Source organism: Bubalus kerabau, chromosome 13, assembly GCF_029407905.1.
Source record: "Bubalus kerabau isolate K-KA32 ecotype Philippines breed swamp buffalo chromosome 13, PCC_UOA_SB_1v2, whole genome shotgun sequence".
Taxonomy (NCBI): domain Eukaryota; kingdom Metazoa; phylum Chordata; class Mammalia; order Artiodactyla; family Bovidae; genus Bubalus; species Bubalus kerabau.
In genome coordinates, this window is record NC_073636.1 from 23,622,127 (window position 1) to 23,647,822 (window position 25,696).

A 25,696-nucleotide genomic window follows, 5' to 3' on the forward strand; every position below is an offset into this window, starting at 1 on the left:
TCATTTGTTTTTTTTTTTTTAAATCTGTGATTGTGATTGTCAAGCCTTTCCCCTATATTAGTAATTGGTTTTATGTTGTGTCTGTTTTGTTCTCTGCTGTTTCTAATTTTTTTTTTAATGGCTTTTAGGGGCATTGTTTTGGCTCCCAATTTGTTCCTAAACTATGTGTCATAGTTTGCATTCCCCAGAAGCAGACTCAGGAATATGAGTGCAAACAATTTATTTGAGAGGTAATTTCAGGAAACACTAATAAAGGGGTGGGAAAGTAAGATATGAAAGGGAAAGAATCCAATAATGTTAGCAAGCAAGTAACTACTGTAAGCGGCTGGAGTTAAAACCTACTAGAAGGAGTCCTTTGAGACACTGCAGAACAAGGCTCAGCATTATCCCAACCAGGAGGAAAAGAAGCTGGGGTAGTTATCCAACAATTTCTTGTCTGTCACTGGTTCTAGGCTGTTCTTGGGAGCAATAAGATTCTGATACTTCTCACTTGTGCTTCCCTGGTGGGCTCAGTGGTGAAGAACCCACCTGCCACTGCAGGAGATGCAGGTTTCAATCCCTGGGTTGGGAAGAGCCCCTGGAGGAAAAAAAAAAGCAACCTACTGCAGTATTCTTGCCTAGGAAATCCCATGGACAGAAGGAACCTGGTGGGCTATAGTCCATGGGGTTGCAAAGAGTTGGACATGACTTAGTGACTAAACAACAACTTTTCACTTGCCCTGAATGTGGACTGGGCAGACTGCTTTGATAGAAAAATGACCTGTGGCAGAGTGTCACAGGTAGTCTCCGGAATCACAGGTTTATAAAGAAGAGCTGTATTGAGGGCAAGACTGCAGGGACATGGGTAGGATACTGACAGTAAACTCTCTTTTCATCTTTGTGCTTCACCTTATTTTTTATTTTTCCAATTTTTTAAAAAATTTCATAGACTCATTAAGTACTTCTATAGCCTGACTATCCAACATAAGGGACCACTGTCTACAAGTGACCATTGAAAAGCTGAAATATGACTAATCTCTTTTTTTATTTTTTTACAACTAATCTTAATTGAGATATGCTCTAAGTGTAAAATGCATGCCAGGTTCAGTCTTACTAGGGATAAAATATAAATAGCTCCTTAGTAATCTTAATATTGATTATATGTTGAAATAATAATATTTTGTATATACTGGGCTAAATAAAAGATATTAAAACTAATTTCATATGTTGTCAAAAAATATTTTCAAATTGGCTACTATTTTTTTTTTAATTACATGTAGAGATGGCTGGATGGCATCACTGACTCGATGGACGTGAGTCTGAGTGAACTCCAGGAGTTGGTGATGGACAGGGAGGCCTGGCGTGCTGCGATTCATGGGGTCGCAAAGAGTCGGACACGACTGAGGGACTGAACTGAACTGAACTGATTCTTCAAGAACAGATTTTTCATCTCTACTTTGCATGCTAAGTTTCTATTTTCTTTTTACTTAGGAGGGTGGCAGATTTAGTAAGTTTACTCAGATACCATACTATCTTTTCATTCGTTTATTTACCTAACTTATACTTAAATCTGTCCAAAAATTCTATTTCTGCTTCTATAATACAGGCACATTCTTTTAACATTCAGTGGGGTTGTTAATTTAATATTTTACTTATTTACACTTATAAAAAAGGAAATTTTACTGCCAGTCAAGTAATTGGTCCCTGCCAATTCACAGGGACCAGATTTACCCTCTCTGGATGCTCTTCCTGACACCAACTGGGTCCTACAAAATTCAATTCAGAGACTAACTACTTGCAGTTAGCAGCAAGCTCCACACATCTAAGGGCTTAGTCCTACAGACTGCCCCGACTCCAGATTGAATCACAAATGCTTCTGATCAACAAGCTTATGGAAGAAAGCAAAGAGGAACTAAGAGCCTCTTGATGACAGTGAAAGAGGAGAATGAAAAAGCTGGTTTAAAACTCAACATTCAGAAAACTAAGATCATGGCTCCAGTCCCATCACTTCATGGCAAACAGATGGGGAAACACTGGAAACAGTGACAGACTTTATTTTCTTGGGCTCCAAAATCACTGCAGATGGTGACTGCAGCCATGAAATTAAAAGACGCTCACTCCTGGGAAGAAAAGCTATGACAAACCTAGACAATGTATTACAAAGCAGAGACATTACTTTGCCAACAAAGGTCCATCTGGTCAAAGCTATGTTTTTTTCCAGTAGTATTGTATGGATGTGAGAGTTGGACCATAAAGAAGGATGAACGCCAAAGAACTGATGCTTTTGAGGGAGCATGATCTTAGTTTTCTGAATGTTGAGTTTTAAAGCAGCTTTTTCATTCTCCTCTTTCACTGTCATCAAGAGGCGCTTTAGTTCCTCTTTGCTTTCTTCCATAAGCTTGTTGGTCAGAAGTATTTGTGATTGAATCTGGAGTCGGGGCAGTCTGTAGGACTAAGCCCTTTTTTGAACTGTGGTGCTGGAGAAGACTCTTTGAGAGTCCCTTGGACAGCAAGGAGATCAAACCTGTCAATCCTAAAGGAAATCAACCCTGAATATTCATTGGAGGGACCATGCTGAAGCTGAAGCTCCAGTACTTTGGAAACCCGATGCTAAGAGCTGACTCATTAGAAAAGACCCTGATGCTGGGAAAGACTAAAGGCAGGAGGAGAAGGGGGCAACAGAGGATAAGATGGTTGGATGGCATCACCAACTCAATGGACATGAGTTTGAGCAAGCTCCGGAGATAGTGAAGGACAGGGAGGCCTGGAGTGCTGCAGTCCATTGGGTAGCAAGGAGTTGGACATGACTGATTGACTGAACAACAACGAACAAGATATAAACCATGGGCTCCGATGACCCCTCCTCAGGCTCCATAATTTGCTAGAACAGCTCACAAAACTCAGGGAAACACTTTACTTACATTTACTGGTTTATTATAAAGGCTACAACTCAGTAAGCATACTAATACATGATTAATTTTATATTAAATATCACTCCCCTTATGCCTGTGTAAGGATAAACTAGTATCTACATATATTTTACGAATTCATGACATACCTAACATTTTTATATATATTTCTAGGCTACAAGGTTCATTTGTGAAGTGTTTTTTTTTTTCAAATGGTTGTAAACGGCCAACATTTTTTGCAATATACTTATTGAAAAAAATCCTCATATACGTGGACTTATGCAGCTCAATTATAATTTGATCTTTAATAAAAACCAATTATTTGGTCTTTCTGGTGATCAGCCCCCTTCCGAAGCTATCTACAGGCCCCACCCATTGTCACCTCAGGAGCATAAACTCAGATGTGATGAAAGGAGCCTGTTATAAATAACAAAAGACACTCCTGTCTCTCAGGAAATGCCAAAGATTTTAGATGCTCTGTGCCAAGAACCAGGGGAAAAGACCAAATATTGTTCTTATTATACCACACCTTTGGACCGAAAAAAAAAAACAAACACTCAGAACCAGACAAAATATATGAAATAATAGTCTTCAAGATATTGGGCTTCAACAGCAACAAAAAAGAATAATGAGGCCAGAGAGGCAGGAAAACACATGAAGTGAGTCTTACAATTATTCCATTACTGCCTGTTGAGAGTTTCCAGGCTCCCATTCAGGAAACAAGAACTCAGATGGAGCTGAATAATCGCTCTAAAATGAGGAGGCAAAGCTAGGAATGTGGGGAGTCCAAGGCAGCTAGATTCTCAGGGCAGACTAATGGAGAGGAAATAGTTTCAGAGAGAAAACCCTGGAAATCTACAGAGTGATCCCTTGAGTATTCAGCTTGAGTACTGATCAGTACATGCACGGAAAAAACTATCAAATGCCAAGACAAGAACCATTCTTAAAGTATTAGAGGGGAAAACTCCCAGAACTCACACAGAACCAGGAATAGTTCTGGTTCCCACAATCCAGAGAGGGAATCCTCATAACTTGTGGGCCAAAATTAGCTGTAGACTAAACACTGCTCTGGTCCTGCCTAGCAAACCTTAAACGTATAGCCCAAAAGGATTAAGCTGTTTTCAAGCAACTTACCCTTGTCCCAGAAAAAAATCAAGAATATTTATAGAGATACAAAAATATCCCACATACAACAAGATGAAATTCATAATGTTTGGCATCCAGCAAAAAATTACTGGGAATACAAGGAAGTAGGAGAATATGACTCATAATGAAGAGAAAAATCAATCAACTGAAAAAGACCCACATATGACACAAAGGATAGAATCACTGAGCAAGCAACTGTTAGAGTTCCTATACTCTATATATTCAGAAGTTAGAAGATGATTGAATATGCTAAGTGGAGACATGGAAGGTATTTTAAAGACTCAAACCACACTTCAAGAGATTGAAAACTACAATGTCTGAGATGAAAATTTCACTGGAATGGTATTAATGGCATATTAGACATTGCAGGTGGGTGAACTTGACTTTTTAGTGATTGAAATTATCCAAAAAGAAACACAGAAAGACTAAAAAAAATAATGAACAGAACACATCAGTGAGATATGGTAAAACTTCAGGTGGCCAAATAAATGTGTAATTGGAGTCTACAGCAGGGGAAAAATAGTTAAGGGAAAAATGGCCCTAAATTTCCCAAATCTGATCAAATAAACCACAAAGCAAAGAAACTCAATGAACCCCAAACACAAGAAAAATATTGAGAGTTACACCAAGGTTTATCATAAACAAATTTCCCAAGACTGTTTACAAAGACCAATTACTAAAAGCAGCCAGAGAAGAAGGCATGTTATGCAGAGAAAAGCAAATAATAAGGATGATAACAATCTCTCATAGGAAACAACGTGTCAGAAGCAGTTGAGTAAAACATTTAATGACCACCCCTTCAAATTACCAAACTCCAATTTTATAGACAACAAATACATCTTTCAAAATTGAAGGCAAAAGAAGGAGTTTTTAAGAAGGAAAGATTTAATAACTAGCAGATCTGTACTATAAGAAATAATAAAAAGAAGTTTCCAGGCAGAAGGAAAAATGATATTAGATGGGAAACTACACAAAGGAGAAAACAGCACCAGAAAGGGAAACTGTGTGGGTAAATAAAACAGACTTTTTTTTAATATTATTTAAATATCCTTAAAAGAAAATGAATTGTTGAAAGCAAAAATAATAACAATGTATTGTGGAGCTGATACAACACCTGCAAAGTAAAATGTATAATAACAAAAGCACAAAAGTCTGAGGGGAGAAATGGAAACAGAAAGCTGTAAAGTTCTTTATACTAAAAATGAAGTAACATAACATCATTTAACAGTAGACTCTTTTAAGTTAAAAATGGATACTATGAACTGTAAAGCAACATCTAAAATAATACAGTATAACTAACACTCGAACAAAGCAGATAAATAGAATTTTATCCAAACATTTAAGGAAGAAATAATACCAGTTAAACACAAATATTATACACAAATACCCAGATAATTTTAAATAAGGTAGAATAAGAGAAAAGGGAAAGCAAAGAACAGATAGGACAAAAAGAAACCAAATAGCAAGATGGACCAAATCATATCAATAAATGTAATGACCTAACCACCTGAAAGTTGAGTGCGGAAGAATTGATGCTTTTGAACTGTGGTGTTGGAGAAGACTCTTGAGAGTCTCTTGGACTGCAAGGAGATCCAACCAGTCCATTCTAAAGGAGATCAGTCCTGAATATTCATTGGAAGGATTGATGCTGAAGCTGAAACTCCAATACTTTGGCCACCGATGCAAAGAACTGAGTCATTGGAAAAGACCCGGATGCTGGGAAAGATTGAAGTCAGGAGGAGAAGGGGACGACAGAGGATGAGACGGTTGGATGGCATCACTGACTCAACGGGCATAAATTTGAGTGAACCCCGGGAGTTGGTGATGGACAGGGAGGCCTGGCGTGCTGCAGTCCATGGGGTGGCAAAGAGTTGGATACAACTGAACGGCTGAACTGAACTGAACCACCCACAGTAAAAGACAAATAGTGGTTGGTGTGGTTTAAAAAAGACCCAGCTATGTACTACCTACAAGAAATCCACTTTAAAGTCAAAGACACAAGTAGGTTAAAAGTGAAGGGATGGAAAAAGACATAACATGTCAACATTAATTAAAAGTGGCTATATTAAGATTTGGCTTCCCTGATGGTTCAGACCCTTTTGATTCAATTCCTTGCAACATGTCCGTATGTGGAAAGTTATAACAGAAGAGCTATGATGTAAACAGTGTCTTACTGGCTCAGACAGTAAAGAATCTGCCTGCGATGCAGGAGACTCGGGTTGAATTATATATCAACAAAGCTGGTAAAAATTATAATACAGAACTGTATTTGAAAATTACCTTCAAACAAACCATAGACCTAAATGTAAAACTAAAAACTTCTAAAAGAAAATTTTTGTGACCTTAGGTTAGGGAACAATTTCTTAGAAATAATATCAAAAGCATAATTCATAAAAGAAAAAGTTAATAAATTGGGCCTCATAAAAACTAAGAGCTTTTGGAAATTCCCTGGTGGTCCAGTGGTTAAGACTTCATGCTTCTACTGCAGACAGCATGGGTTCGACTCCTGGTCAGGGAACTAAGATCCTACATGCATCACAGCCAACAAATAAATGAACAAACAAATACATCTTTTAAAAAAATTAAGATCTTTTGCCCTTCGAAAAATTCTGCTAAGACAATTCAGAGTGGGGAAAAATATCTGCAAATTACATATCAATTGAACAACTTGCATCCAGGATATATAAAGAATTTTCAGAATGCAATAATAAGAAAAGATGCCCTAATAAAAACAATACAAACAGTATAAACAGATGGTTCACCAAAGAAGATATGTGGATGACAAACAGCTACATGATCAGATACTCAACATTACTAGTCAATATGGATATGCAAAATAAAACCCCCAGGAAAGAACACTATGTACCTCCAAATTTCTAAAATTAAAAGGAATTAATATATTAAGTGCTGGCAAGGATATGCAGGAAATGAAACACATACACTACTGGTGGGAAAGTGAAATGTTTTAATCACTTTTGAAAGCAGTTTGAAAGTTGCCTAAAAAGTTAGACATATGTCTACCGTATGACTCCACAGTTCTTCTCCTAGGTCAATGGAAGAATGTGTTCATACAAAGATTTGAACATGAATGCTAATAGCAGCTTTATTTGTCATAATCCTAAATTGGAAACAACCCAAATGTCTGTCAACAGATCAGAGGATAAATAGTCTATCCAATGAAGTACTACCTAGCATATAAAGAAATGAACTACTAATATATCCAACAACATGGATGAATCTTGATATTTGATGCTAAGAGAAAGAAGCCAAAGAAAAGTACATTCTGTATAATTCTATTTATATAAAATGCTAGAAAATGCAAAAGTAATCCTTAATGACAAAAAGTAGATCAAATTTCCTGGAAACTGAGGGAACAGGGGAGAGAATAAATCAGAGACATACAGAAACTTTTGGAGGTGATTATCTTCATTGTGGTGACAGTTTCCTGGGTATCTAATTATATACTTTAAATATCTACAGCATATTACATGTCACTTATACCTCAATAAAGCTGTTTAAAACTTATTAAAGTGATTGTAGGTCTTTCCTGGTGGCTCAGTGGTAAAGAATCCACCTTCCAATGCAGGAGACACAGGTTTGATCTCTGATCCAGGAAGATCCCACATGCTGTGGAACAACTAAGCTGGTGCACCACAACTATTGAGCCTGTTTCTAGAGCTGCAGCTAGTGAGCCCCTGTGCCACAACTACGGAAGCCCACGCACCCTAGAGCCTGTGCTCTGCAATAATAGAAGCTACCACAGTGAGAAGCCCACGCACCGCAACTAGAGAAAAGCCCACAGAGCAGTGAAAGCCCAGTACAGCCATAAATAAATTAAGAAAAAAAAATGTAAATGATAAATGCCTTCAATAGAAATAACGCATGCTTTAAGAAATAAAGGGTTGAAGCAGTATGGAGTAAAAACAAAAAAAATCATTTAGAATTTCAAAGGTTCTGTTTAAGGCTAAACATAAACCTAGATCTTTTTAAAAAAATTAATTACTGGTTTGATGAAATGCTACCATAAGACAGAAAGCCAAGATTCGCCAGCCTCTCAGATGGTCATTTTCCCCCCTCAGGAAAATACACTGCATAAATCAGTGAATTTATAAGCATTCATAGCCATCATAGAGGACTTTAAAAATGCTATAAACTGACATGTGGAGAAACAAAATATATCACTAAGTCTAAAGATTAAGATATTACTTTAAAAATGTGTTTAAAAAGAGCATTTATGTGTGTCAGTAGAGGAAATTGAAAAGAAGAATTAGATGCTATGGAGGCTATGAGATGAGGTGCTTATTAAAAGCATTTAATAGTTTCAGTTTGGCAAAAACATGAGAATCAGATTGTGCCCAATTATTAATATGATAACTACATGAAGACGGGGAGATTTATACTCTTTGGCTACAACCCCCTATAAGAAAAATAAAGAATTCCAAAAAAGACGTTTTCTCCAAATAAGAACTGAGGATCTTCCTGGTGACTGAATGGAGTTGTTTTTATTTGGCTTTTAATTGAAATATATTTGACATATAACACTGTATAAATTTAAGATGTACAACATATTAATTGATACATTGAGTATTGAATGTATAGATACATTTATATATTGAATGGAGTTTTAAAATAAAGAGAGCAAAGCACTCTCTGAAGCACTTGGAATCAAATAGCCCATTTGGCGGTAACATGCAAATTGGTTTGGGTTGTAGGCTTGAGATGATATAGCTTCTCTACTGCGTTCATGATTAATCGGTTGATTTATTAATTATGTGTTGAGCATCTACTGTGCATTGACACTTGGCCAACTGCTCTTCAAAATTCTGATCTATAATTAGCAAACTCTTTTTAATCATCTTCCCTTTTCAACTTCTTGCCATAACCAAAGTCCTAGACGTCCCTTAGAGATACCTGTCCTCTCAAATGGAAGACCCACCTATCCATCTTCCCTCTTCCCTATAGTCAGTTCCAGACCATTATTTTCTCTTCCTTTTGCAAAACACCTGCTCCATGGAGATTCAACCATCTGTTTATACCTCCCTCTCCCCCTCCCCACAGCAATCTGCTGCCCCTCATTCATGAAGGACAAAGCACTTGGCTTCAGGCTTCCTCCATCCCAATTCAAGCAACCATCCTGACTCATTCTGACACAAGCTTGAGTGACCCATGAGCTAGTCATTCATTTCTTTGAATACCTCCTCATTGGTGACTTACCCTCCTCCACCTCAATAACCTACTTTCAAGTCATGCCTCGATCAATCAGGAACTATATCATATCACCAACTTAATTCATTTATGCCCCCTTCCAAACACAACTTCCTATCAATCTAGTTTAACCACATGGAGTAGAACAGTTTTTAATCTTTGTTCTTTTATTTCCTTCCTTCCTTCTTTCTTTCCTCTTTTTTCTCTTTTCTTTCCTTTTCTCTCTCTTTTTATCTTTTTAACCTACATTACTCCACTTGTAGCCATCCCCTCTCTCTAGTGTTGTTTTTAATGAATTTATTTATCTTTGGCTGTGCTGGGTCTTCATTGCTGTGTGGGCTTTTCTCTAGTTGTGGTGAGCGGGGATCACTCTCTAGCTGCAGTCCTTGGGCTTTTCACTATGGTAGCTTCTTTTGTTTCGGAGCACAAGCGCTAGAGCTTCAGGAGTTGCAGCGAGTAGGCTCAGTACTTTGGCTTCTGGGCTCTAGAGAACAGGTTCAATAGTTGTGGTGCATGGGCTTAGTTGATCCACAGCATGTGGGATCTTTCCAAATCAGGGATCGAACCCAAGTCTCCTGCATTGGCAGGCAGGTTTTTCTTACCACTGAGCCACCAGGGAAACCCCTCTCCTGTGTTTACTTCCTCCTCTATTCTCTTTTAAATATTGTATTTAGACATCTTACTAAACTCTCACATTATTTATAATTTTTTCTGTAGATTCTTTGGGGTCTCTATATATGTCATATGCAAATAACGACTTTTTTTTTTTCCAGATTCCTTATTATCTCATTCTTCTGCCCTTAATTTATTCCTCTCATTTTATTGTCTTATGTGGGCCATACAGGAAAACAATGAATGGGTATGATGTACTAATAGGGTTTCTCGGAAAATCTAATTCAAGTATTATAGCCATTCTCTCAATCTCCAAGGCAAACTCACTAGTCTCAGCCATCATAATCTTTCACTTCATTGCTAATCTAGTCTGCAAATGGATTTTCCAGCTCTACTCTGCTCCTCTCCTTTCCTTCTGCATAATACCCAGGGTACTCTTGAAAACACAGTCTAGGTTAGGACACTGCCTTGCCCTAAACCTTTCAGTAGTTTATCACTGCATCTAGAATAAAAGTCAAGATCTTTAACAGAGCCTACCTCTTCAAGCCCTTCTTTTGTCACTAGATTTTACTCACAGTACTTTCTTTTATTTCCTAAGATGACAAAACTTTCTGCAAGTCCTTCTCGGTGGCTATTCCTTCTGCCTGGAATGGTATTGGCCTCACATTTTGCCTAGATAACTATTCATCCTTCAGGTCTCAGAACTCTCCCAGAGAAGCCCTCCCACTCTTTGCAACCCCATGGACTGCAGCATGCCAGGTTTCCCTGTCCTCCACTGTCTCCCAGAGTTTGCTCAAGTTCATGTCCATTGAGATGGTGATGTTATTTAACCATCTCATCCTCACTGAAAAAAATTCAATACTTATATTCCTTTTCACATATTTGTTGTTTTTCCCTTAATTTCTTAATACAAGTACTTTTAAAACAATTTTAAGTATGAGTGACTAAGGGAAAGAGCCATGCTTTTGCCCAAAGGAAAACAAGTGGCAGTAACTTAGCTTCAGTCAGAAGCAGCCAAGTTTATCTGAAGAGAAATGTGGAGACCCACAAGTTTAAATACAGCTCAAATGATGAAAGCTGTTTCCTTCTTAGAAATTCTCCCTTTCTCCCAGTCTTAGAGGATCAGAAATCCCTTCTCATATTCAAGGACCTCTACACCTGTGCCCTGAATGCCATCCTCTCCTTCTTCCCTTATGACCTTCACCTTGTACCACCTTGTACTTCCAGTCTTGTTTTCTTTCTATTGGAAACATCCCCTTGAGTTATAAATATGCTTATTTCTCCTTTCCCTGACTTCATATTATCCTCTAAGCTTGCTGTTGTTCAGTCACTCAGTCCTCTCCAACTCTGCAACTCTATGGACTGCAGCATGTCAGGCTTTCTATCTCCCAGAGTTTGTTCAAATTCATGTCCATTGAGTCGATGATGCTATCTAACCATCTCATCCTCTGCCACCCCATTCTCCTTTTGCATTCAATCTTTCCCAGCATCAGGGTCTTTTCCAATGAGTTGACTCTTTGTATCAGGTGGCCAAAGTATCGGAGCTTCAGCATTACTCCTTCCAATGAATATTCAGGGTTGATTTCCTTTAGGATTGACTGGCTTGATCTCTTTGCAGTCCAGGAGACTCTCAAGAGTCTTCTCCAACACCACAATTCAAAAGCATCAGTTCTTTGATGCTCACCCTTCTTTGGTTCAACTCTCACATCCATACATGACTACTGGAAAAACCATAGCTTGTCAGCAAAGAGATGTCTCTGCTTTTTCATATGCTGGGCACTCCATGGCATATGGGATCTTAGCTTCCTGACCAGGGACTAAGTACCACACCACCTGTATTGCAAGGTGGATTCTTAACCACTGGACCACCAGGGAGGTCCCAAACATATCTTTTTATTTTGATGTTTTAACATTAGGGATCCTAGAGAGACTTTCCCTCCCTCCCAAGACATAATAAAGGACTCATCAGCAAGCATGCTTTTCATACAAAAACCAACCAATTCCAATCCCATACTCTCAGCCACATCCTTTATTGAGCTCCCAAAGGGTTCTTAGGTGCCAGGCAATTATTCCCTTACCCTCATCACCCCCAGGCCAGGTAACAAACAACTAGAGGCAGTCCCTCTACCCCAGAGCCTGCTAAAATTATTCAAACTAGTGAATCCTAAGCCTGCTTACCCTACTTTCTTGGTTCCTTCTGCAGAAACTACACTCAGAGCCCTTGCCCATGTTTTCTCTTTACATCCCTCTGCCTCTTGATCAACTCTGGTACTTCCCCATGTGGCCCTGCATGGCACACTGTGCCAAATCTCCTGATCCTAGGGATCTATGAGTAAAAATTTGTTTCTTCTGACAATCTTGTCCATGTCTGTGTGTCTTACCTGATTAAAACAAATCTTGAGTACCTTTCAAGACTCAGTTCAGTTCAGTTCAGTCACTTAGTCGTGTCCAACTCTTTGCAACCCCATGGACTGCAGCACCATGGACTTCCCTGTCCATCACCAACTCCTGGAGCTTGCTCAAACTCATGTCCATCAAGTTGGTGATGTCATCCCACCATCTCATCCTCTGTCATCCCCTTCTCCTCCTGCCTTCAATCTTTCCCACCATGAGGGTCTTTTAAGACTCAGTCACATATTATTTCAATACATGTTTGTTCAATTATTTAATCAATTAATTATTCACTGTCAGCCAGAAGACAAAAATTGCTACCCTGAGTTAGCCTGTTAGTTCTCCTACCATTTTATTTTTTATTTTAAAATATTTATTTATTTGGCTGCATCAGGTCTTAGTTATATCACGTGGGATCCCAGTTCCCTGATAAGGGATTGAATCCACATCCCCTGCAATGCAAGACAGACTCTGAACCACCAGGGAAGTCTCCCCCTCTACCATTTTAAAATCCAACACTTAAATTTTGGAATAGTGAAGAACATTCATAAATTAAGGCAATGTTAACATTAAGATAGTCTAGCTAAACTTCTGTCAAAGGCTTGATTGACAGGAGAATTCCCTCCTAGCCCTAATTGCCCATCATCCCTGTATGAGAAGCATGAGTGCATAAGGATATTGCTACAAAATGGCACCCCACTCCAGTATTCTTGCCTGGAGAATCCCATGGATGGAGGAGCCTGGTGGGCTACAGAGTCGGACACCACTGAGTGACTTCACTTTCACTTTCACAGGTCATTCAAAAACACTCTGCCTCCTTTAAGTGAATATGGAGGGAGATCTGTCCTTGATTTCCAGTTAAGCCTGGGCACCGAATCAGTTATGAGTGACTTTATTGCAAGTACCAGAAAAATCCACTTCCAATTAACTTAATACAATTATAACTCATGGGAATACAATGGGTAAGCCTGGAGGTAGACTGATGCCCTTTCAAGGTTAAAAACAAATAAAACATAAAACTCTTTTGGGAAAACATATAGATGCCACAAAACAACATTAAATGGGAGAAAAAAGAATGTAGAAACACAGGCTTCAGGACAAGAGTTACATGAGATCAGGGAAGGTCAGGAGATGAAATGAACCATATGGTTAAGATCCAGGTGTTTTGTCAAGGTCTCACACAGTGAGTTTGAGGGTGCTTGTTACATAACTGAAAACACGGTAAATATGTAAACAAGCACACTTAGTTGCAAGCAGAGCTAGAACTAGAACAAAAATTTTTTGATCCTAGTCCAGAGTTTAGATCACCCCTGCAAAAAAATAAAAGCTGTGGTCACTGGGGTGCAGGCTCTGTAATAGGGAGAAGGTTCAGGGAGAGGTAAGCTTCTGTGTTCAGGCAGACACAAAGTCAAGGTCTTACTGTACGCTAAGAGGGGATTCACTGAAGAGTTTTAGATAAAGTAAATATGTATATTTCTCTCTTTTTTATTATAATTGAGAAAAATTTAAAGAATAGCCATGCCTAAACACAATAGATTGATGGAGTAAAATCAATAAATCAAGAACAACTATCAATTAAAGAGAGGCTCCTTTCATTGTTAACTGAGAATTTGCAAATACTGAATAATTAACTTTGGCATCAATAGTTAACACAATTTAGTTATAGAGGAGCTATCAAATTAAGAAGCTAAATCTTAGATCACATTTATATGAGACGATCCATAACAAGTAAGTTCGTCTCTTCTTTTACTGAATTAATCTCAAATGAGCAGGATCTTGAAATAATAAATCATGTGACATGGAAGGCTTACAAGCACTAGAAAAAAAGAAAGCATTTCAATATTTTCATCCTAACTCTTCATAGATGATTTTGGGGATTGAGTGAAAGTAAAGGTAAAAACTAAGTGTGAACCTTATAGGAATTTTCTTTTTACTCCATCTGACCATGTTTACAATTTTCTCCTAACAGTTGGTCAGTGTCTGACCAAAGCTGTGATTCCTCACACAAATAAAGTGAAGCTCAATAACTTTGTGAATTTGATCAATACCCAACCAGTCCATTCTGAAGGAGATCAGCCCTGGGATTTCTTTGGAAGGAATGATGCTAAAGCTGAAACTCCAGTACTTTGGCCACCTCATGCAAAGAGTTGACTCATTGGAAAGACTCTGATGCTGGGAGGGATTGGGGGCAGAAGGAGAAGAGGATGACAGAGGATGAGATGGCTGGATGGCATCACTGACTCGATGGACTCTCAATGAGTCTGAGTGAACTCTGGGAGTTGGTGATGGACAGGGAGGCCTGGCGTGCTACAATTCATGGGGTCGCAAAGAGTTGGACATGACTGAACGACTGAACTGAACTGAACTGAACTGAAGAGGCAAACTAAATCACACAAGGAAAAAGAAGTCTCAGAAACAGGTGTTTCACACTACCTGCTTTCCCTCACTCTCTCTCCATCCCATAGGTTTATACTTGAGAAAAATTGGTCTCAAATTTCCACTTACTCTTTTTCTCTTTATGGAAGACTTAAAAATAGGTTTGCTGATAGTATGTTAAGCTGACACAGTGCAGAACTTAAATATTTACCAGTAAATGATATCATCAAACATTGCAAAAGTCAGAAGAGATGGTTGTTTCTTTTTTGATCATGGTCAGCTTAACCACAGAGAGACAAAAACCAGTGTGGTGGTTGTACCTGGCCTGTATCACCAAGGTGCCTTGAACATTCTAGAAAGTGCTGGATAATCACCCTGTAGTTGCTCCATTCTGGCCATGTGCACTTGGCTGTGTCTACTAATGTCACTGTGGTTCTCTCCTGGTCAAGGACCTTGAAGTCCAGGCTAGAAGTCTGAAAACAAATCAGTACAGAAGAAAGTTTTTGAACAAAAGTAATGTGATTCATGATTTGGAGGGCAGTTCATCTGACAGGAGAATGTAGTATGGATGGCCGTGGGGAGACACAAGTGAGACAGTTATTCTAACATTCTTTACAAACAATAATGGGGTCCTGAGCTTGGTAAGGTCAAGATGAGTAGGTTAGGAAGTAGGGAATAGGGAATGATGAATTTGGTATTAAAGATGTTGAATTTAAGTTATTAAGAGCCCATCCAATTTCAGCATATAGTGGGAAATGCAGAACTGGTACTCTGGAAGGTAACATTAGGACTTAACTAAGATAACTAGCCATCACTAAGGCTGTGAAAATCACCAGGAAGATCTGCAGGGTAAGTACCTAATCTCAGTGACTTAGAAAATTATAATAATTGCACAGATACTGGCAGAATCCCCTCCCTCTCTATGCTTAGAGGCTTTATCACTCTGAATTCTGTATACACAACATACACACACACATGTACACACATACTCCAGAGTTCTCAGAGCTTTAGGGAAAGAAGGAGATATATCTTGGTTATACAATGTTTATGTTAGGGAGTAAAGACTTTTCCCCTAACCTCTTATGTTCTATTGCTGGGCCTGAAAATTAAACTGACAGAGATAGGTTAACAGGAAAAAAGCATACACATTCTATTTGATATTAATGTGTCTAGGGTATACAGAGGTCTTCATATAAAAGAAACGAAGACCCAAAGAAGTGTATAGGTCTGAGAGCTTACATAGCATTTTAACAAAGAGTGAGAAATACTGGAGATGCAATAAGACAGAGGAAAAGGGGGTTAGGACTATAGATGCTGCTGCTGCTGCATCGCTTCAGTCGTGTCCGACTCTGTGCGACCCCATGGACGGCAGCCCACCAGGCTCCCCCGTCCCTGGGATTCTCAGGCAAGAACACTGGAGTGGGTTGCCATTTCCTTCTCCAATGCATGAAAGTGAAAAGTGAAAGTGAAGTCGCTCAGTCGTGTCCAACTCTCAGCGACCCCATGGACTGCAGGCCACCAGGTTCCTCCATCCATGGGATTTTCCAGGCAAGAGTACTGGAGTGGGGTGCCATTGCCTTCTCCGACTATAGATGATAAACTGTGGGAAAGTAACAAGGAAGTAAATGACAGAAAATAATGACAGGTAAGAGTTATTGTAATAACGTTTTCTGTTATTGTTGTTTTAGTTCAGTTCACTCGCTCAGTCTTGTCTGACTCTTTGCGACCCCATGAATCACAGCACGCCAGGCCTCCCTGTCCATCACCAACTCCCGGAGTTCACCCAGACTCACGTCCATCGAGTCAGTGATGCCATCCAGCCATCTCATCCTCTGTAGTCCCCTTCTCCTCCTGCCCCCAATCCCTCCCAGCATCAGAGTCTTTTCCAATGACTCAACTCTTAGCATGAAGTGACCAAAGTACTGGAGTTTCAGCTTTAGCATCATTCCTTCCAAAGAAATTTCAGGGCTGATCTCCTTCAGAATGGACTGGTTGGATCTCCTTGCAGTCCAAGGGACTCTCAAGAGTCTTCTCCAACACCACAGTTCAAAAGCATCAATTCTTCAGTGCTCAGCCTTCTTCACAGTCCAACTCTCACATCCATACATGACCACAGGAAAAACCATAGCCTTGACTAGACGGACCTTTGTTGGCAAAGTAATGTCTCTGCTTTTGAATATGCTATCTAGGTTGGTCATAACTTTCCTTCCAATTGTTGTTTTAGGTTCACATTTTATTTTTTTTTTAATTTTTGAAGTACAATTGCTTTTACAGTGTTGTGTTAGTTTTTGCTGTACAGCAAAGTGAATCAGCTAACATGTATACATATAGCCCCTCTGTTTTGGATTTCTTTCCCATTTAGGTCACCATAGAGCATGGAGTAGAGTTCTGTGCTATACAGCAGTTTTTTTAATTTGGGGTTTTGTTTTTTTATCTTTAATTTTATATTGGAGTATAGCTGATTAACAATGTTGAAAGATAGTTTCAGGTGCACAGTGGAGCAACTCAGTCATACGTATACATGTATCCTTTAAGGTTTTTAATAGATTCATCTCAACATCTATTTCCTGTCTTGGGTGATAAGAGTGTTCTCCTCTTTCTGCTATAGAGAAGGCACCTTTCTCACAGAAACTTTGTGACCTGCTTTTAGACAGAAAGGAGGAGGGCAGAGAGCCCTTCCTGCTACTGCTGTTTCTCAATTGTCTTCAACTCGAAATAATCTATATGCCAAAGCAGCACACTGTGAGGCAGCAGTTCTGACCCTTTTTATTTGCCATTCTTGGCTTAGAAAACTTTGTAAAATACAACATAAATAAGATTTGAGCACACATGTGTCAAGTACACCACAATAGAAGACAGATATACACGGAAACTAAAATTATTTCATTACTATGTTTATAGCATTTATATCATAGTTAATTCCTTCAGCGCTGCAGCATCCTGCCAAACTTGCACTTACTAAGCACTTTGGGAGTTTAGAAAATGAAACAGAAACCCAACTCTCAGTGATCATTTTTCAAAGTAAGAGAGATTAGATACAGATATAAGTAGTGAATATTAATAAGCACAAGACAGGGTAGAAGGTCATGTAATAAGACAGAGACACAAAATGCCCTTCCAGATTGGAGCACAGGAGTGGAGAAAGGTGACAAAGCTCGGGTGCTCAGGACACCACCATGAAGGACAAGACAACCAAACAGGTCCGTAAAACACAGCAGGATTTTGGAATGTGAAGATGCAGGAGATGGCCATCATTAACAAGAGGCACAAAGGCACAGAGCTGGGAAAAGCTGACTTGTGCAGAGATAAAAACAAGTGTTTGGTTTGAACTGAGGGCAGGATCTACTGAAGGGAGGTAGAGGATTTTAAGACTGGAAATATTAGTTGATGTCAGGTCTCAACAGCCTCAAAGGTCATGCCCTAAGAAGCTTGGGCTTGATTCTAAAGCCGGGAGAGATCTTCTGAAGGTTAGGGGGAGGGTGAGAGGAGACAGAAGGTAATTATGGTGACACTGAGTAAGATGGAAGGAGGAGGACAATCTAGATGTGAGTAGAAATGAGGTTCTGTCAAATTAAGATGCAGGGATTAAATGTCATAAATGTCATTACACCCACACTTCATAACATCACCAAGCTCTGTCTAAAATGGAGATGTTCTCAAACCAAGATAGAGGCAATTTTTTCTGTCTTAATATGAATTTCTGCCTAAACATATTTTGTAAAAGTTAAATTACTTGCAGAAATAAAGTAACTACTTGGAATAATTCTGCTAAAACATGGACATGACAGAAGAATCATTAAGGGCAGTGTCAGATGCTTTCAGTGAGTAAGATAATAATTTCTGAACCTTCAGAGACACTGTTGATCCACAGGTAAGCTGATATTCAGATTTAAGTGCTACCATTCTGCTCATAAGAATGGTAGCTAAGAGAGAAAAACAATTGAAGCTGATCTTTATTCAACACCACCATCAATGGTAAAGAAAGTATTTGAGCCCAAAGACTGAGGTAGTATTAGGCAACACAGCCTATGACTTTTAAGTGTATCCAAGTGTTGGCTGTTGAAACTTTTGAACTGATTAGATCTGATTTTTGTTGTTGTTGTTCAGATGCCAAGTCGTGTCCAACTCTTTGCGACCCCAGGGACTGAGGCGCACCAGGCTTCCCTGTCCCTCACCATCTCCTGGAACCTGCCCAAGTTTATGTCCACTGAATCATTGAGGCCATCCAACCATCTCATCCTCTGTCACCCTCTGATTACACTGATGTATCCAAGTAATTCTTGATGTATTTATGGGTAAAGGAGAGAAATGAGACTTTGTCCTTCACACTAGAAGTTTCTTCATTTGTTAAATCATTTACCTTTGTTCTTTGCCTCTACATAAACATATATAGAGAGTCACACAGAAATACACAAGTAAATATAGGTTTACAGACAGCAGTAAGTTTTCTGAAAGGGTAAGAACCATGAACCCTAAGAATGAGAGGTTGGATGGACACAGGGGATCAGAGAAAGATTCTAGAAGGAAGAGGTATTTAAACTGAAGTAGAAATTAGCCAGGAGAAGAAGAGCTTCATTTCACAGGAAGGTAGAATCTCAAGTCTGGTTAACTACAATAATTTACAATGAAATTACATGACCCCAGTATACATTCTATTGGACCTAGAGGTATAACATAAAAATATTATAGATCATCTAACAATATGTGAAAATGTCACTCATTAATTTTAAATACCAATTTGCAATACTATGGTTATACACTATTTGGCTTGGGGCAATATATTTCCATGTCTTATGAAATTATTAATTCTCATTAAATGCTAATGATCCTTACTATGAAGATTAGAGCTAATTAAGTACTCCTTTCACCAACAGTAATTTATTAGTTACTCATGAAGAATCCAGTAAGTGTTTCAGTGTTAGCTGGCCAAAGTAAATTTTATGGACCAGATATCCATACCACAAACCTCACATAAACAAAAACTGAGAAAAATAAATATTGCCATCATTAGGTAATAAAATTGGAGAAGAGATGGACAACAGGGCTTAACGTTATGAGATATGAAATAATTATCCAACTTGACATTAGCCAGGTGACCAAATGATCAAAATGTTTCCTGGTGTAACAGGACAGTGTGGAGAGCAGGGTTACCTCATCACCATTTCAGGAAAACAACTGAAGTTTTTTTTTTTTTTTTCCTCCACACTGTGGGACCTATGGGATCTTAGTTCCCCGACCAGGGATGGAACTCGTGACCAAGTGGAAGCACCAGGTCCTGACCACTGGACTGCCAGGGAATTCCCACAACTGATTTCTTGACTTAAGTATTATAGGTAAATCTGCTCTTGCAGATTCATTTCTTTCCATTTGGAACAAATTGAAATCATGTAGGAGTATATCATTTATAGCCACTAACTCAAGAGTTTAGCAATAAATTTACATTGTTAAACTTGGAATAAGTTGAGCTGTGAATATTTTAAATATGTTATAGATTTAAAATTCTGAGGATTACACATATCATAAATATTTTTTAGTGAGTACAACTTAATTTTCATGGTAAATAAAAATATGACATTTATCCAAGATATGTACTATATTTTCATTTGCAAACTTTTGTATATTTCAATATATCTTACATGGTATAACTGCAATTAATAAATGCTTCCTTTTAGGAGAGTCTGTTATGGAACATATCTAATTTTTTTTAATGTATAAAATTAAATAATCACTCATCATAAAATTATAATCTTAGGCTTTAAAAATAGTTATTTTCCCATATCATTTAAAAATAAATCTATTCATAAAAATTAAGTATAATAGAATGGATAAACAACAAGGTCCTATTGTATAGCACAGGGAACTATATTTAATATCATGTAATAAGCCACAATGGAAAAGAAAAATTAAATGTATATGTAATTTTTCTGATACATGCATGTGCGTGCTCAGTCACATCTGATTCTTTGCGACCCCATGGACTATAGCCCATCAGGCTCCTCTGTCCATGGAATTTTCCAGCAAGAATACTGGAGTAGGTTGCCATTTTCTTTTCCAAAGGGATCTTCCTGACCCAGAGATCAAACCTGTCTCTTGGGTCTCCTGCACTGGCAGGCGGCTTGCTTATCAACTGAGCCACCTGGGGAGCCTCCATTTTTCTGATATATATGTATATATCAAGTAACTCAATCATATTCAAATACACCAAGTTTGAAGTTATAAGTATGCTATAAACATGTAACGTATGTCATTTCCTAACACGGGGTGGAAGTCCTTTGGAACCTCTCCCCAGTATGTACTGGATGCCATCCTCACTGAGCACAGTCTGATTTCCTGTAGGAAGATTTCACCTAATCTTTCTCCTGCTCCACACGCTGCATTTTTAGAGGTCTCCAAATGCTGTGAATAGTCAATTAAATAAAACAAAATTTAATTAAACCTACGCATGAAAAATTGAAAGCAGTATCTTAGAGCAGACTCTGCTCTAGTGCCAAAGGCAGTTCTATGGGGAAGCATATCAGGCACAGTGTTTTGAGTTGCTGGAAATTAATATGACAACCAATCAACCGTGTAACATAAATAAGAACTCCCCACCACCCTGGGGGGATGGATCGAGGCAGATTGAAAGGGTAGCCAGTTAGTCACATTTATTTTAGAAGAGTCTGATGAATGAAATGCAGGAATAGAGTTGGTATTTCCTATTTTCTATAATGAAAGTTTCAAGGGTTCCTCAGGAAGAACAAGGAGCTACAGTTTTATGAACACACTTCACAAAACTATAATTGCGATTATAATTTCTTCCTGGTAAAGATCTGGAGAGAGAGCTAGGGAAAAGTTCTCACTAGGTATACAGGCAATGATACTCTTTTTCCTATATATACTCCTGCAACTAATTGAGGGAGTACATCTGCTTAAAGGGAAGGCAATTTAGAATTGAACGAAACTCAAACTGCACAGTTTATTCATTAATAATCAGGGATACCACTATTTATCTTTCACACTGTTGAGATTCAATGATACCAAGGATGCAAAGTCCTTAGCACAGTGCTTAGCATACAGCAGGAGCTCAGTAAGTGTGCATATATATGTCATCCTGATCAAGAGCATCATCAAATGAACCGCATCATCTTTGCCATCATGCTCTTTTATTTGAGATATTTTATTCTCAGAATTGAACAATGTTAATATAAGAAAGGGCTTCCCAGGTGGCTCAGTGGAGCCTGCCGGGCTATAGTCCAGGGGCTGCAAAGAGTCAGACATGACTGAGTGACTGAATATGCAGGATTAAGAAATCTTTCAGAATCCAAACCCAAAATTTGTCCCCCAAATAAACTGCATTTTAATCTCCCTGAACTATAGAAAGCATGAGGCTAAACTAGATTTAACACAGTTCCTCCTCTTCCATGGCAGAATTTCAGAAATTTTTCCAAATAAGTATTAATAATTTTTTTTAATTCAGGGAAATCAACTCCTACCTTAGTTCCTAAATAACTGGGTTTTTCCTATTAATCACCAGATAATTTTAGAGCCAAAAATGAATGATCTAGACCAGATACTCATGGTACAAAGCACAAAATGGTTTAGAGGTAAGCCTGTGACACTGCCCTGAGTATAAGACCAGACTAGCAGTCATCTCCTGACCAAATGCCAGACTATCCTCAGCACCAGAGATGCATCCAGTTCAACTCCAACTACACAAAAGAGCGTCCCACTTATCATATTAAATAGCATTCTACCAAGGACTGTCCAGGCTTTCCCTCTTAATAAACGTGCTGTCGCTTCAGTTGTTCCCAACTCTTTGCAACCCTATGGACCATAGCCTGCCAAGCTTCTCTGTCCGTGGGATTCTGCAGGCAAGAATACTGGAGTAGATTGCCATGCCCTCCTCCAGAGGATCTTCCCCACCCAAGGGTTGAACCCATGTCCCTTATGTCTCCTGCATTGGCGAGCAAGTTCTTTACCACTAGCGCCACCTGGGAAGCCCAAATACTTTTACACAAAACACTGAATCCTCTGAGCTTCTAATGAATCAAAGAGAGACTAAAAACACTAACTTAGGTATCTTAGTTGAAATATTTCCTATAAAAGAGTTAAAAAGTGTTTTTATATGTAAACACGACTAAGTCACTAAGTATATTTGAAGTATATAAATTATACACATCGTGTGGAAATATTTACTTTAATATTCATTTGTTTTACTGAGAAGTCTGTGTACTAGGTCAATGTATTGACTCAGATTCCAAAGAGATTCTGTAGGACAAAATGGTCTTTTCCACCAATGACCTAGTTTATTCTGCAAAAGAATTTAAAATAAATATTGTGATGCTTACCCAAGACAATCATTCCCACACTCATCTTCTAGCATCTAAAATACCTGCCCTCCTTTTCCTAAAGGAAATTTACATTTGGAGAAAGGATTTTGACAACAGATTTTTTTCTAGCCTGGAATTTGATAAGTTTATCGATTTAAGATAAAAATTCAAACTCCAATTTCACTAACTGGCTATAAAATTCAGTGCCATTCTGGGACAATAATAAATGCCAACTTTATTTGTACCTTCTCTGGTGTTTTTGTTCTTTATATGTAAATGAAAAGAATTCCCTTGATTTACATTGTCTCAGCAGTCAGCTTCCCTTTGTAGAGCAGTCTATCACATATTGGACACCTTCCGACCTGGGGGGTAGTGAAGGACAGGGGAGCCTGGCGTGCTGCAGTTCATGGCATCGCAAAGAGTCAAACACGACTTACTTAGCTATTGAACAACAACTACCACACATAGTCAAATTACTTCCTTGAGTAAATTCTGACTTCGCATTTTATCCCATCCATAGCAGAAGCTTCAATGTAGGATCCTTCTTGTTCTTGTTTGTTTCTCTGTGCTCTCTTTTGAACTTGCTTACCTTGCTTAAATAGAAACATCAGTGAATCTAAGCTTAAAGGAAAAGAATAGCCAGTTATAAACCATAATGATGATTATTCTACAACCCTTCTTCAATTTTCAGAATCAAAAAAAAAAATAAACTTCAGATTTTCTAAATTTCTTTCACATGTCAATTTTTTTTTTTTTAAACGAACACAAAACCTGGCAAGTTACTGTTTTGGTTCTTATGGGCTTCCCTGGTGGCTCAGAGGTTAAAGCGTCTGCCTGGAATTCAGGAGACCCAGGTTCGATCCCTGGGTCAGGAAGACCCCCTGGAGAAGGAAATGGCAACCCACTCCAGTACTCTTGCCTGGAGAATCCCATGGAGGGAGGAGCCTGGTAGTCGCAAAGCCATGGGGTCGCAAGGAGTTGGACACGACTGAGCAACTTCACTCACTATGACGAAGAAAACAGAACCAAGCAGAGTAAAAAACAAACAAAATCAAAGAAACCAATAAAATCAAGAAGATGGAAGAAAAAAAAGTCTAACCTTTCCAAAGAAGATTCAGTCTGAAGTATTTTTCTCAGTTTCATCCTCAGTTATGTCAAAGTTTAGAATAATACAGATTTTTTTTGAAGCAACCATTTGATTTCTGGTTTTCATACCAAGATGTGTTTTATGGAAAAAAGATAATAAAACAAAAAATAATTCTTAATTAAAAAATTTTTACAGTTACATTTGAAACTTTACAAGGAGTAAAGCTGAAACTTCCCACTCTGGAATCTCACCCCAGAGGGGTACCACTCTCACCTTTCTGGCTTTCTTCCGTGTCTCCTGCATTGGCTGTTGGATTCTTTACCAGTAGCACCACCTGGGAAGCCCCTAGTTTACTCTGCTATTCCTTGATTTTTGTTTGCTGTTCTTCATACTGCCTTTTGATGCCTTCCTATAGAAAATGAACTGCTCACCTATCCACCTCCACCAAACAAACGATATGATTACGGGTGGCCTTGGCCTGCCACAGCTCGAAGCCGGGCTTCAGGGCTGCGGCAGTGAGAGCACCAAATCCTAGCCACTAGATCAGCAGTCAGTGACAAGGTCCAGGCTTTGCAGAAAAGAATTCCCACAAAGACGGAAGGTAGTGACTTGAAATATTTATTAGGAGGAAAAGTATAGTATGTGTGGTCAGACATAGGCACAGACTCAGAGAGTCCCTGAATTGCACCCTCGTGGCAGTGTGAATTACTTTTATGAGGCATTTCTTGCAGTTTTCCTTTGGCCAATCATTTTGATTTCTTGGTTCAGAGTCCGTACTTGGTAGACCTCAGGGTCCTCCCATGTGTGTGCACACATCTCTTAGCTAAGATGGATCCTACTGAAGAGGCCTGTGAGTAGAGCATCCCTTAGCATCTCTTCCCTTTGACTTCCAAGGAGCCTTTCTGTGCATGTATAGTCAGGGAAGTCTCCTGATTTTGAGAATGAGAAATATGTGGTCTGGCCAGGGCCCAGCCTTCTCTCGTAATTGTCCAGCCGATCCATAGGGAATAACCTCCTATCGATTTACCCTGGGGAGAGGGGTGCCCATCTCCCTTCTGCCTCAAAACCATCTTCCCTCCTCTCAATGTAGTTACAGCATAATCAATTAACCTTCTATGACTCATTATTAGGATCTTAAATCTACATATCAAAGCCACACAAGGTTCTATCATACAGCTTTTCCCAGATAATTTCCTTTGCTTTGTTTGCCTCTGAATCATCTATACACTCTTCTGAGCAAACAGCCAGTCTTTGGGGAGAGGTGGCTGACCTGCTCCGGAAGTCCAAGTAGAGCCTCTCAAGGAAGTCTGTGAATGTTGGTGCCACTTTGGGACCCCTGTCTGAGAGACTCCTACTTCCTGCAAATTCCTGGGGCTTTCTGGGGTTCTGCAGACAGAAGCTGGCTCTCTGCCAGCAGTCTAGGGTTTCTACCTTACTCATACTGCTGAATCAGGTATCACTCCCCAACTTGTTCAGTCTTTGTTGACATCTTTTGTCTGTTGTCATTTCCTCCCATTCTCTTAGTTCTTGTGTGTTTGTTCTTTTTTAATCCTTCAATATCCTTGAGTATGGTTTACAGAGGGAACACAAATAAATGCATTTACCCAAACCACCATGATTAACAAGAAGGATTTATGCTCATTATTTGTAAAGCATGAGTTTCTATTTTTTTTTAAACATAA

The 25,696-nt window shown here is 38.9% G+C and overlaps 1 long non-coding RNA gene and 1 other non-coding gene across 2 annotated transcripts in view; one reads left to right on the forward strand and one right to left on the reverse strand.

Moving 5' to 3' along the window:
• Positions 1–205: 205 nt before the first annotated feature.
• LOC129625413 (uncharacterized) overlaps positions 206–25,696 on the reverse strand; it is a 64,825-nt gene continuing 39,334 nt past the window's right edge. Inside the window, exon 3 of the long non-coding RNA XR_008701431.1 lies at positions 206–577. This is a non-coding gene — a long non-coding RNA (uncharacterized LOC129625413). The remainder of the gene's footprint in view (positions 578–25,696) is intronic.
• TRNAS-GGA (transfer RNA serine (anticodon GGA)) lies at positions 23,731–23,803 on the forward strand. The gene has a single exon. It is a non-coding gene; the product is annotated as a tRNA-Ser (tRNA).